Source organism: Oncorhynchus kisutch, linkage group LG8, assembly GCF_002021735.2.
Source record: "Oncorhynchus kisutch isolate 150728-3 linkage group LG8, Okis_V2, whole genome shotgun sequence".
Taxonomy (NCBI): Eukaryota; Metazoa; Chordata; class Actinopteri; order Salmoniformes; family Salmonidae; genus Oncorhynchus; species Oncorhynchus kisutch.
In genome coordinates, this window is record NC_034181.2 from 44,031,172 (window position 1) to 44,044,507 (window position 13,336).

General features: G+C 45.3%; 1 protein-coding gene across 1 annotated transcript in view; it reads right to left on the bottom strand.

Moving 5' to 3' along the window:
* Positions 1-13,336, bottom strand: part of vcana (versican a) — an 84,515-nt gene that overhangs the window by 13,497 nt on the left and 57,682 nt on the right. The window lies entirely within an intron of this gene.

Below are 13,336 nucleotides of genomic sequence, written 5' to 3' on the forward strand. Positions count from 1 at the left end.
GTGTTTCAGCTGGCGATACAGTTGTGTACTCTGGCATTTCCCACATTGGCATCTTAGTGGCAGGAGTAACAACTTCAGAAGCCGTCTTTCCTTCGGGACTGCTCTCAGAACCCGCTGACTCAATTTCAGCCCTAGGATGCGTGAGAGAGTGTGAATCAGTGATGGCGGTTGCAAGTTCTGCCTGAGTAACAGAGAGGGATGGGGTGGTCTCCTCTGCTGTGTCACTCTCCGGCTTCACAGGGGAAACTATGGTCACCTTTTTCTCCAAGCCGCTTCCTGAGCTGCTTTCAGAGCTGGAGGAGGTCAATGCTGACTGAGTCACAGACGGGTTTGACACTTCCTCCGAGCTGCTCGATGAACTGCTCTCTGAACTTGATGACGCACGCTCAATCTTCTGAGCCTCCGTTGGGACACTGCTGAGCGTGGTCGCTTCTACCTCAGGTGTCGTGGTAGTTTCAATGAGGGAAGGTTTCGACTCCACCTGTAAGGGCTCTGTAATACTCTCATAGTCCACTTCTTCATCAACGTCTGTCGTGGGTGTTCTATAAACTTTAGTTTCTAACACTTTCTCGGTTAGAGGAGAGCCAATGGCAGAAATGTCTGTTTCTTTGACCTCGGCCTCTTGTTCGGAGCTGCCCTCTGCACTAGGAGAAGCATCCTCTGTTGTAGGTACCTGGCTTGAAGCTTCAACCTGTTCCTCTTCCTCTGATGTAGATGGTACAGCATCAGTCTTCACTGGAGAGGCAGTGGAGACACAATTTGATTCAGAGCACTGAGCGGGTGTTGTGTCAACAGACTGGCTTGAATCTTCCTCAGGCAGCATGGGTCTGGTTGTGGGCATTGCCGTTTCCTCAGAAAATATGTCCGGTTGGGAACGATGGGTAAATGCAATTTCAGACAGGCCCTCTTGGAGCAAAGCCTCAGGTGTTGTCAAGTCTGGTTTGGGGGAAAAATTTGCGACAAACTGGATCATCACATTGGCCTCCGTTGTCACCTTAGTGGAATGGACAGAGACAATTGGAGGGGCTGTACTAGCCAGGAGAGGAGCTTCTGGTGCAAAACCATCTGTGGTGAAACTCTCACTTGTCTGGTCTCCTGAGCTCTTGTCATCTGTAGAAGGTAAGACAGAGTTGCTTTCAGTATCATCAATAACTGACGGTTTCTCAGAGCCTGCTGGTCTCTCTGTTTGCTCAGTGACTTCACTCTCTGCTGTTACAGATTCCTGTGAAGATGTAGCTTTCTCAGTGCTATACATAGAAGAAACTGTAGTAGTTGGTGAGTCTTTGGTAAACATATGAGGAGTCTGGTCACCTGAGCTCTCCTCATCTGTATCAGATAGGACTGAGCTCACAGTGTTTTCCATTGAACTGGAAACACCAGATGGCTGTTCTATGCTTGTTGATTCCGTTTGTTTTGTTTCTTCACTTTCAGCAGTTATTTCAGCAGAGGCGAGGTCACTCATTGAGTCGGGTTTCTCTGTGCTGTACAGAGAAGACACTTTTGTAGCTGCCATCTTTTCACTATCTGCTCTTGTGATCATTACGTGTGGCATTGCTGTGGTTGTCACTTGTTCAGTGGCAGACTCTTTGGTAGACATATCAGGGGTTTGATCACCTGATCTACTTTTGTCTGTAGAGGAGAGGACTGGGCTTGTCTCCGTCTCATCAATAACAGGAGTAGATGACGGCTGTTTTGAGCCTGATGGCCTCTCTGTTTCTTCTGTGACTATAGTAGGTTTCCCAGTGCTATACAGCAATGAACCTAAAGTTGTGACAGACTCTTTGGTAAACATATCAGGAGTCTGGTCACCTGAACTCTCCTCATCTGTATCAGGTAGGACTGAGATCACAGTGCTTTTCATTGAACTGGGAATGTCTGATGGCTGTTCTGTGCTGGTTGATTCTGTCTGTTCTGTTTCTTCACTCTCACCAGTTATTTTAGCAGAGGTGAGGGCACTCGCATATTCAGAGACTGGTGATGTGGATGTCTGCAATGGCTTGGCTGTGCTACTGTGCACATGAGCTTCTGTTTCAAGAGACTCCTGGGTGGTCATTGGAGTTGCCCCTTCTACTGAACCTGTTTCTGTGTCATCAACACCTGAAGTAAAAGACTCCTCAGAGTCTGATGCTTTTGTGGTCTGATCAATAGCAGCACTCGCATCTGGTGATTTTGCTGTTGTCATTACATGTAGGACTGGGCTCGTCTCTGCCTCATCAGTAACAGGAGTAATTGCTGGTCCCTCGGTTTGGTATGTGCCTTCAGTCTCTGTTGTTACTGATTCCTGTAATAATGTTGTGAGTTTCTCTGAGCTAAACAGAGAAATAACTGTAGTTGTTGTAGTTGCATGCTTTTTGGTAAACATAGCAGGTTTCTGATCACCTGAGATCTCTTCATCGATGGAAGTGAGGACTGAACTTGTGTCAGAGGCAGTGCTGACAGCTGTAGGTTCTCCCTCTGGTTTTGTGGTTGTTTGAAGAGCAGGTTCAGATTCAACCTGTGACAGATCTGGAATATTTTCATGGTCCGCCTCTTCCTCAATGTCTGGCAAAGCAGATGTGACCACAGCGGAAGCAGGTGTACTGTAGGTGGCCTCTGCAGTTTTTTCAGATGAGATGTCAGTGAGAGGATGTTGGGTAAATTCAATCTCAGACCTGGCCTGATGGAAAGATTTCCCAGACATTGTCATGTCCACCTCGGGGACAAAGGTTGTGACAAACTGGACCACCACATCGGGCAGTACAGATGGCTCAACAGTAGAATGGACAGACAAACTCAGCTGGGAGTAAGCTTTCTCTGTGTTCTCAGTGCTAAACAGAGACGACACTGTGGTAGATGTAGTCTTTTCACTCTCTGCTATTGATTTTTCAGGTGACATTGTTGTGGCTGTTACCTGCTCCATTTTGACAGTACTGTCAAATGGAGAAACTGTGGTAGTTGCAGACTCTTTGGCAAACATATCAGGGGTCAGCTCACCTGAGCTCTCTTCATCTGCGGGGGCTATATCCGAAATGGAAGCAACTGAATGTTTCTCAGTGCTGTAGAGAGAAGAAGCTGAAGTTATAGCAGTCCTTGCAGTCTCATCTGTCACAGTTTCATTTGACGATGTTATTACTTGTCCTGGTTTCTCAGTGCTAAACAGAGAAGAAACTGTAGTTGTGGCTGTAATTTGTTCACTTACAGTAACAGACTCTTTGGAAAACGTTTCAGGGGTCAGGTCATCAGTGCTCTCTTCATGCATGGAGGTTATTTCTGAAATGGACACAACTGATGGTTTCTCTGCGCTATACAGAGAAGAAGCGGAAGTCGTAGCAGTCCTTGCAGTCTCATCTGCTACAGTTTCATGTGACATTGTTGTTACTTGTAATGGTTTCTCAGTGCTAAACAGAGAAGAAACTGTAGCTGTAGCAGTCTTTTCACTCTCTGCTGTTGCAGTCTCCTGTGACGCTGTAGTAGGTTTCTTAGTGCTATCCAGGGAAGAAACTGTAGTCACAGAGTCTTTGGTAAACATATCAGGGGTCTGGTCACCAGAGCGTTCTTCATCTGTGGAGGTTAAATTGGAAGTGGAAGCAACTGATGATTTATCTGTGCTATACAGAGAGGATGTGGTTTCAGAGAGTTTGGGTGTCCAAGTTGTCATTTCCTCCCCAGAGATGCCCTCCTCTGAGAATGAAGGTGCTGGAGTTGTAACCTCTGTCACTTCACCCTTCTCAGTAGCTGTTGAGCTCGTGTCTGGGGTGGGAGTTGTGGTTTGGGAGGTCTCCACTACAGAGGTGGAGGTTCCAGAGCCTTCAGAATTGTCATCTCCAGAAAACTCATCAACAGGCAGTGGACGGGTTGATTTCACAGTCTCTCTGTCTTCCTCAGTTGACACTGACGTCTGTTGTGTAGCAGTGAAAGACACCACGGTGGCTTGCTTGGAACTAGATAAAGTTGTTGTGTTCTCCACTTCAGAATCCTCATCAGAAGGGCCTTCTCCTGCAGATTCAATAGTAGTAGGAGAAGGGGTGGTGGATAATTCCATCTCATCTGTCAGGGATTCATCATCCGAACTGCTAACTGTGGTCTGTGTGCTTGCATCTATGGGGTGAGTTGATGCATGGGATGATACAGGGGCAGAAGGAGTAGTCTCTGTATTGGACTGCTCTTCAGTGACACCATCTCTGGAAAACTCATTAACAAATATATATGATGTGGTGAAGGCCGTCTGAGAGCTGGACTCTGTGAAAACAGTTGTGGCTTGAGTGGTTTGAGCTACAGTGGACATGACCTCTGAACTAGATGCCTCAACATACTCTACAGATGATGTGGTGGTTGTTATTACAGTCTCTGAACCTTCAACTTTTGTAGAGCTGCTTGTCGTCTCAGCACTTGCCTCTTCAGATATATTTACGGAGGTGACTGACGGAATATGTGTTGTAGCCAGACTCGGTGGGTCAATTGTGGAAGACAAGTAGTAATCGGGCCCAGACCCTTCAGGTTCCTCTGTCATTGCAATTGAGGAGTGTGGTGTCATGGTAAGGGCTGTGACTCCCCCTGCTTCCTCTGCAAATATGGTGGGGTGGAATTGTGAGGAGGGGTCCACCATTGTCACAGTATCAGCATCAATTATTGTGTCATCTTTAGTGATAATCTCAGGGGTTGTGGTCATGCTGTCCACAACAGTGGAGAACAGTTCGTCCTCATCTATGGCCTCTTCTGTAAATATGATAACTGGGCTTGTTGCTGGTTTTGTACCACGCAGCACCATGGTGGGGGTCTGGTTAGTTTTGGTTTGGCTGCTGGTTGAGGTGATGATCATAACCTGCTGGTCAGTGACACCCTGATAGATAATAGAGGGGATGGCAGTAGATATGGGTGACTGTGAACCAAAAGGCACTGTTGTATGGTCTCTGACAGTGGTGTGGTCCCTTGCTACAGTGTGGTCTCCAGTGGTTAAATGATCACTCATTGTATGGACTCTCATTGTAGTATGGTCTCTTTTGGTTGTAGGGAATTGGTGTGTTGTATGGTCACTCATAGTTGTACGATCACTCCCAGTAACAGTAACAGGGGGCTGTGTAGCCTCAGGAAAGATGGTGGTTTCTGTGTCAGGGCTGATATGACCTTCCTCATCTGGGCCTGGTGTGCTTGACACAATGGATTCTGTTTGACCTGTTGCCTCGCTGAATGTGTCTCTCTCAGTTGACGGTTGTTGTTTGGTTGTGAACGCCATCCGTTTTGATATGTCATCGACACCCGTTGTCTTGGGAGTGGCGTAGTCAGAGTGAGGTGATATGGAAGTCTGAGAAGCTTGCATTATTGTTGACATTGGTGTGGTCATGACTTGTTCTGTCTTGACAGTACTGACAAGAGAGGACAATGTTGCAGTGACAGACTCTTTGGTAAACATATCATGGGTCTGGTCACCTGAGCTTTCTTCATCTGTAGAGGAGACTACTAAGCTTGTCTCTGTGTTAGGGAGAACTCTGAATATGGTAGCTTCTCCCTCAGGTTTTGTGGTAGTTTGAACAGGTGAAGGTAAATAGTCCACCACTTCGTCAATATATGGCAAAGTGGATGGTGTGAAAGTGGCGGTAGTAACAAGTTGTTCTGAGCCTGATGTTTTCTCTGTAACTTCGCTCTCTCCTGTGGTCATTACAAATGGCGGTGCTGTGGTTGTCACTTGTTCTGCTTTGTCAGTGCTGTATATTGAAGTAACAGTTGCAGTGACAGACTCTTGCGTAAACATATCAATGGTAAAGTCACCAAAGCGCTCTTCATCCTTGGAGGTTAAATCTGAAATGGAATCAACTGATGTTTTTTCAGTGCTACACAGCGAAGAAGGTGAAGTTGGAGCAGATCCTGCAGGCTCAGCTGTGGTCAGTATTTGTGTTGGCTTGTCAGTGCTGAACATGGAAGTTCCTGTAGTTGTAGCAGTCTTTTCACTCTCTTCTGTTGCAGTTTCCTGTGACGTGGTGGTAGGTTTCTTAGTGCTATCCAGAGAAGAAACTGTAGTTACAGAGTATTTGGTAAACATATCAGGGGTCTGGTCACCAGAGCGTTCTTCATCTGTGGAGGTTAAATCTGAAATGGAAGCAATTGATGGTTTATCTGTGCTGTATAGAGAAGAAACAGAAGTTGTAGCCGTCCTTGCAGTATCATATATTGCAACTTTTAGTGACTTTATTGTCAATACTTTTCCTGGTTGCTCAGTGCTGAACAGAGAAGAATCTCTAGTCATGAATGTGTCATGTTCTGTTTTGTCTGTGCTGTATACAGAATAGAATTTTGCAGTGACAGACTCTTTGGTAAACATATCCGGAGTCTGGTCATCAGAGCTGGCTTTGTCTGTGAGTGAAATGGAAGCAACTGATGGTTTATCTGTCACATCACTTTCCAGGGCCTGAGCTTTGCTAGAAGTAACCTTTGCAGTTGTGCCAGATGATATAGTTACATCAAGCTCAACATCTGTTTCTTGGATTGTTTCAGTGCTGAAAGAAAATGTGTTAAAATCCTGCTTTGTTGTTGCTGTACTAGACAGGGGAGGAGAAGTTGTGCTTGCAGGTTGCCGAGTAGACACGTCAGAGATGTCTTCACCTGAACTCTCGTCCTCTGTCCCTTCAGCCTCAGCTGTAGAGTCTATTGTCAAGTCCCCACTACCCTGCCCTGTGAAAGAGGCTGTGGAAGCCTCTGTTGTATTATCTGTGCTTGACATGGAAGGAGATTGGATTAATGTGGATTTCTGGGACTGTGTGAACTCTGTTGAAGATTCAACACGAGGTGTTTCAGACGAGCTTTCAGTCTCTCTGATTTCAGTCTCATCGGTTACAACAGTGAAATGGTCCTGTGGTTCAGTGGTGGTCTGCACTTGTGCCTCCTCACCTGACTCTTCTGCTTGGATTTTCTTCTGGACACCATCTGTTGGTGAGATTTCAGAGACCTCCATGTCTACATAAGTGAAGGAAGTGACAAAGGGTTTTGATGTGCTTGCTAGTCCAGTTATTTGGTCCACAGAAGGCTCCAGAGTTTCAATGTCTGCAGCGGGAGTGTACAAGGGTGTTTCATATATTTCTTCTGTGGGTGTGATGACTGTTCCTACAGTTGTGCTTTGGAAGGGGTCACTGCTGATTATTGGGGAGGAAGATTTGGTCATCACAGCTTCTGACCCTAGTGATGTTGCTGTAGCAAATTCCTTGTTAAACATATCAGGTGTCAGGTAGCCAGAGCTCTCTTCATCTGTCAATGTGACCACTGAGGCCACCACATGTGAGTCAGAGCCAGCTGAATGTCCCTCGGTGCCTGTTAGTTCTTCTGTCTGTTCAACCACCTTGGTTCCATCAGTTACCTCTGTGCTTACTGATTTTGTAACCATTGAGTCTGTTGAAGATGATGTAGTATGCAGTGGGGCTGTTGTAACAGCATATGTGTCATCACCTGAACTCTCATCCTCTTTGCCCTCACTTTCTGAAGTAGAGGGTTCTGTGAAGTCTCCACTTCCCTGCTCAGGCAATGAAGCAGTGGCTGATTGTATTGTTTCAGCTGTGCTAGTGGAGACAGTATATTGGGATGACATAGATGCTTGGCTGATCTGTGTTGACCGTGTTGAGGATGCAACACTTGGAGCATCAGATGTACTCTCTGTCTCGTTGATTTCCGTCTCATCTGTGGCTACAGTGAACTGGTCCTGTGGATTAGTGGAGGTCTCCACTGGTACCTCTTCACCTGAACCCTCTGGCTGAGTTGTCTCTTGGTCTTCCTCTGTAGTTGATATACCAGATCTCTCCATGTCTATGGGTGTAGAGGTGCTGTGAGTAACCTGTGTTGAGGCCCCGGTTTGTTCTGTCACCTGTCCAGTTGATGAATGAGGAGTGGTATAACTACTGACAAACTCAATTATCGTAGCTTGCACCTTGCTAAACATATCAGGGGTCTGGTCACCAGAACTGTCTTCTTCTGTTGAGCTCACTGTTGTTCTTGATGTAGTGTACACACTAACTGACTCTGATGGGAATGCTGTAGTTGCAACAGATTCCTTGGTGAACATCTCAGTTGTGGCACCACTTGAGCTTATATCCTCTTCTGAAGTGAGGATGGCTATTGTCTCTGTTTCATCAATGATGAAAACAGCTGAGGACATTTCTGAGCCTGTTGGTTCTTCTGGCTGTTCTGTTCCAACTGTACTGTACACTGGGAGAAGAGGTGCTGCATCTGACTGTGTAGTAAACATATCAGGAGTCTGAACTCCTGAGATCTCCTCTGGGATGGTACTCTCAACATGAGCAATGGTACCTGTGCTACGTAGAGAAGGATCTGTAGTAGCAATAGCAATCCCTTTACATTCTGCTGTTGCAGTTCCCTGTGACGCTGAAGCCATTACATGTCCTGGTTTCTCAGTGCCGAAGAGGGAAGATGTCTTTTCACTCTCTGCTGATGCCCTTCCCTGTGATGCTGTGGTAGGTTTCTCAGTGCTAAACAGAGAGGAAGATGTGATGATTGTATTCTTTGAAGTCTCAGGGGTTACAATTTCATGGAATGCTGTAGTTACTAATTGTACTGGTTTCTCAGTGCTGAATAGAGAGGACTCTGTTGTGGTTGCAGTGTCTTTGGTAAAAATATCAGGGTTCTCGTCACCTGAGCTCTCTTCGTCTTTGTAAATGAGGACTGCACTTGTGTCAGGGGCAGTGCTGACGATTGTAGGTTCTCCCTCAGTTTTTGTGGTTGTTTGAATGGTAAATGGTATAGTTTCAACGAGTGGAGGCTCTACACTTATGTCATAGTCCACCTCTTCATCAATTTCTGGTGAAGTGGATGATGTGACAGTAATGGAAGCTAAATGTGTTTCTTCTGTGCTAAAATCCTGCTTTGTTGTTGCTGTACTAGACAAAGAAGATGTAGGTGCTAAGGAAGATGTATTGGTAAACATTTCAGTTGTCTGGTCACCTGAGCTTTCTTCATCTGTAGAGATGAGGAATGAACTTGATTCTGTGTCATCAGTAATATGGGTAACAAAATTATTTTCTGTTACTTGTCCTGGTTTCTCTGTGCTATGTAGAGATGAAGCTGCAGTAAAAGTCGTCTTTGAAGTCTCAGCTGTTGCAGATTCATGTGACAACGCCGACACTGTTTGGCTTGGTTTCTCTGTACTGAAAAGAGAGGAGACTGTCGTAGTTGCAATTTCTTTGGAATAAGTATCAAGGATTGAGCTTGTCTCTGTATCGCCAATGTTGGAAACACCTGATGTCTTTCCTGTTTGTCGAGTCGGTTCAGATTCTGTTATCTCAGTTACTGCTTCCTGCGAGGTGCCGATCACTGCAGCTGATGTCCCCATTGATTCCCATGTCTGATCTGTCAGGGTAACCCCGGGAGTCATTGATGATTCCTGGGTAAAGATTTCCTGGGTAAAGATGTCCGCTGAGCCCTCTGTGAGGGTGTATATGAAATATGCTGTTTTTTCGACATTTGCAGTGACTGATGGGTGGACAGTTGCATCTGTTGTCTTTGTGGTAACGTCCAAAGAAGTGGCGGCAGTACCTGCTGTGGTCGGGGACCCAAAAGGTGACACTGTCGATGCCCCATTAGCATGTCCACTGGGTCCAACGCTTGTTGATTTAGTAGACACCTCGTCCCTCATTGTGACTGTGCTGAACTTAGGAGATGCAGTTGTTGCAGATGCCACACCGGTGAACATTTCAGTTGTCTGACTGACTGGACTCTCTTCTTCAACTGATGTGAATCTTGTCTCTGCATCATCAATAATAGGAATAGATGTTGACTTCGAAGACTTTGTGACTGTGCTGAACAGAAGAGAGGCTTTTGTTGCAGAAGTCACACCGGTGAACATTTCATGGGTCTGTTTACCTGAGGTCTCTTCATCTGTAGAAGTTATTACTGGAGATGTAATAGTAGTGCCTGCCATAACAGGAGTAACTGAGAGTGTATCTTTGCTTGAGGTTTCTACTTTCTGCTCAGTCACACCCCTTATCACAATAGCTTCCTGTGTTGTGTATCTGCTGACTGAGTCTGATGGAGAGGGCATGATTGTCTTGATCATCTGAACAGTAGTGTACATTGGATACACTGTTGTCACTGTAGTCTCTTTGGTGGTCATCTCAGATGTATCTTCATCTATAGACCTGATGGCTGCATCATCAATAACTGGAGTTACTCTTCCTGTTTTCACTATCACTGTTGTCTCTATATCAGGCTGTGTTGTGGTTGTTTCCAGCTCTGTTTCGATTGTGCTTGAAGCCCTTTTTGTGGGGGATATATTAGGAGTCTGGTCACCTGAGCTCCCTGTAGTGGATGAAGAGGAAGTTGTTTCTGTGCCAGAAACAGGATAAACTGGACGTTTTTCTGTGACTGTGCTTTCTGCAATTCTTTCTGTGCTGTACTGAGAAGTTGCTGTGGTTGTAGTGACCTTTCCACTCTCTGCTGTTGCAGTTTTTTCTGATATTGTTGAAGGTTTCTCAGTGTTATACAGAGAAGAAGTTGCAGAGATTGTAATATTTGATACTGAAGTCGTTCCATGTTCTGGTATCTCAGCGCTGAACAGAGAATAAACTCTGGTAGTTGTGGTGTCTTTGGTAAACATTCCAGGTGTCTGATCACCTGAGCTCACTTTTTCTGTGGAGGTGAGGACTGAACTTGTAACAGGGGTGGTGCTGACGGTTGTAGGTTCTCCCTCAGGTTTTATGGTTGTTTGAACAGCGGAAGGTATAGATTCAAGAAGTGAAAGCTCTTCACTAGTGTCATAGTCCACCACTTCAATAATATCTGGCAACATGGATGATGTGACAGTAATGGAAACTAAACTTGTTGCTTCTGTTCTGTACAAAAAAGACGCAGGTGTCACGGAAGAAGTCTTTGTAAAAATCTCACTTGTTTGGTCACCTGAACTCTCTTCATTTGTAGTGTTTAAAGAGGAAGTTGTTTCTGTGCCATCAGAAACAGAAGTAACTGAAGGTTTATCTGTGGCTGTACTTTCTGCAGTTTTCTCTGTGCTGTAGAGAGATGTTGCTTTAGTTGTAGTGGTCTTTCCACTCTCTGCTCTTGCAGTTTCTCGTGACATTGTTGTAGGTTTCTCAGTGCTATACAAAGAATATGCTGCAGATATTGTCACCTTTGATGTCTCACCTGTTGCAGTTTCATGTGACAATGTAATCCCGACATGCCCTAGTTTCTCTGTACTGAACAGAGATAATACGTTGGTGGTTGCAGTGTCTTTGGTAAACATATCAAGGATTGAGCTTGACTCTGTGTCATCAATAATGGGAACACCGGATGTCCTTCCCGTTTCTTTGGTTGGTTTAGATTCTGTTATCTCAGTTAATACTTCCTCTGAGGTGTCGAACACTATAGCTGATGTCCCCATCGGTTCCCAAGTCTGATCTATGAGGGTCACCACGGGACTCATGGATGATTCTTGGGATGATTCTGTTGCAGTTTCATATGACGCTGTAGTCCCTACAAGTCCTAGTTTCTCTGTACTGAATAGAGAGGACACTGTGGTAGTTGCAGTGTCTTGGGTAAAAATATCAGGGGCCTGATCACCTGAGCTCTCCCCATCTGTAATGGTAAGTACTGATGCAATTGTCTGAACATCAGCACTCTTCTCACCAGTAGTGGAGGTGACTGAGCTTGTCTCTGTGTAACCAGTAACAGGGGTACCTGAAGGGTTTTCTGTGTTTGTGTGCCTCTCTGTGACTGCTGTGACAGTCTCCACTGTTGCAGTGTCTTGTGACATTGTTGTTTTCTTTGTGCTATATACAGAAATAATTGTGACGGTAGCGGTCTCAGTGTCAGCTGTTGCAGTTTCATGTGGTGCTGTAGTCACTGCATGTTTTGGTTTTTCAGTAATAAACAGAGAATGTGCTGTGGTTATTGTAGTCACAGAGTCTGTGGTATCACTTGTCTGGTCACCAGAGTTCTCTTCATCTGTAGAGGAGACTACTGTGCTCATCACTGCGTCACCAATGATAGGTGGAACTGATGGTGTTTCTGAGTCTGGTGGTTTCTCAGTCTGACCTGTAACTCCACTTTCTCCTTTTGGGATCGTTACGTCTGGCATGGCAGTGGTTTTCATTTGCTCTGCTTTGACTGTGCTATAAACAGAAGAAACCGCTGTATTGACAGGCTCTTTGGTAAACGTATCAGAAGGCTGGTCAACTGAGCTCTTTTCATCTGTTGCAGAGGGGATTGAGCTGGTCTCTGTATCAGTAGCAGAAGTTTCTGTGGCTTTACTTTCCTCTGTTTCATGTGACGTAGATATTACATCGTTTGGTTTCTCAGTGCTAAACAGATAGGAGACTGTGCTGGTTGGAGTGTGTTTGGTAGACATATCAGGTATCTGGTCTTCCGAGCTTGTCTCTGTTTCATCACTTATGTGGACAGTGGAGGGCTTTTCTGTGACTGATGTCTCTTCATTTGCAGCATCTCCGACTGTTATATCTACAGGTTGCTTAGTGGTCGTCATCTCAATCTCCTTTTTGATTGAGCTGAACAATGTAGCGCCACTTGTGGCTGTAGAATCGGTGGGGAACATATCAGGAGTCTGATCACCTGAGCTCTCTTCGTCTGTGGAATCAAGGACTGAACTTTTCTCTGTAACGGGAAAAGATGACGGTTTTTCTGAGCCTGACAGTTTCTCAGTCTGCTCTGTAACTGCACTCTCTGTAGTTTTATGTGACACTGTTGTAGTAATTACTGGTTTATCAGGACCATACAGAGACGACACTGTGTCAGTTGCAGTGTCTTCGGTGAAAACCTCACTTGCCTGGTCACCTGTCACTTCGTCTGTAGAGGATAAGGTTACATCTGTTACCTCAGTATCCATTGCAGAACCACTAGAAAAAGCTGTGCTGATAGTTACAGAAGGTGCGACTGTTGATGATAGATCAAACATTTCACTGGGTTCAATGCTTGATAATACTGTTGATCTATCATCCTCCTTTCTGCCCGTGCTAAACAAAGGAAATGATGTTGTCACAGGAGACTCCTTAGTGGACATCTGAGTTGTCTTTTCTCCAGAACTCTCTTCATCTTTAGAAGTGACGGTTGTGCTAGTCTCTGTGTCATCAATAACAGGAGTTGCTGATAGTTTCTCTGTAGCCTCGCTGGTTGCTGTTGAGGTTGTGGTCACATCCTCTTCTGTTTTGACTATACTATAAAGAGGAGAGAGATGTGTTTCAGTAGCTATGTTAGTAGACATATCAGGATCACCTGAACTTTCCTCCTCCATAAGATTTAGGGTAAGTGAAGGTTTATCTTTGCTTATGGTGTCTTCTGGTTTAGGTACCGCACTTGTCACAACTGTGCCCTGTGTGGTGTATCGGCTGACTAAGTTTAAGAGAGATGCCTT